Here is a 1,327-nt window from a genome sequence, read left to right as displayed (position 1 = left end):
ACAAAAGCATGCAATTGACACCAAACTTAAAATATGAAACTAGACTCAACTAAAAGACTCTAAACCAATAAAAATAAAACAGTCCTAATCTAAGCAACAAGATAAGCCGTCAGTTGTCCAAACTCGAACAATCCCCGGCAACGGCGCCAATGAGGTGGTGCACGAAATTGCAATCACACTTTTGCAATCCCGCACAACTAACCAGCAAGTGCACTAGGTCGTCCAAGTAATACCTTACGTGAGTAAGGGTCGATCCCACGGAGATTGTCGGCTTGAAGCAAGCTATGGTTATCTTGTAACTCTTAGTCAGGATATCAATAATTGTCAGGGTTGATTGTAAACAGTAAAAGAACATGAAATAAATACTTGTTTTGCAGTAATGGAGAACATGTTGAGGTTTTGGAGATGCTCTATCTTATGAATCTCTGCTTTCCTACTGTCTTCTTCTTCAAGCACGCAAGGCTCCTTCCATGGCAAGCTGTATGTAGGGTTTCACCGTTGTCAATGGCTACATCCCATCCTCTTAGTGAAAATGTTCAACGCGCTCTGTCACAGCACGGCTAATCATCTGTCGGTTCTCAATCAGGTTAGAATAGAATCCAGTGATTCTTTTGTGTCTGTCACTAACGCCCAGCCTTCAGGAGTTTGAAGCTCGTCATAGTCATTCAATCATTGAATCCTACTCAGAATACCACAGACAAGGTTTAGACCTTCCGGATTCTCAAGAATGGCCACCAGTATATTCTAGCTTATACCACGAAGATTCTGGCTAAAGAATCCAAGAGATATCCACTCAATCTAAAGTAGAATGGCGGTGGTTGTCAGGCACACGTTCATAGGTAAGAATGATGATGAGTGTCACTTCATAGGTGAGAATGATGATGAGTGTCACGGATCATCACATTCATCAGATTTAGGAACAAGTGATATCTTAGAATGGGAGCAAGCATGATTGAATGAAAAACAGTAGTCATTGCATTAATCCATCAAGACACAGCAGAGCTCCTCACCCCCAACCATGGGGTTTAGAGACTCATGCTGTAGAAGATACAATGAGAAACGTGTAAAGTGTCACGAGGTACAGATACAATGTCAAAAGATCCTATTAATAGTGAACTAGTAACCTAGGGTGTACAGAAATGAGTAAATGACGTAAAAAATCCACTTCCGGGGTCCACTTGGTGTGTGCTTGGGCTGAGCATTGAAGCTTTCATGTGTAGAGACTTTTCCTGGAGTTAAATGCCAGCTTTTGTGCCAGTTTGGGCGTTTAACTCCAACTTTTGTGCCAATTCCGGAGTTAAACGCCGGGAATTCTGAAGCTGATTTG

This window comes from Arachis duranensis, chromosome 2 (genome assembly GCF_000817695.3).
Source record: "Arachis duranensis cultivar V14167 chromosome 2, aradu.V14167.gnm2.J7QH, whole genome shotgun sequence".
Taxonomy (NCBI): Eukaryota; Viridiplantae; Streptophyta; class Magnoliopsida; order Fabales; family Fabaceae; genus Arachis; species Arachis duranensis.
Note: the sequence above shows the minus strand (reverse complement) of the source record.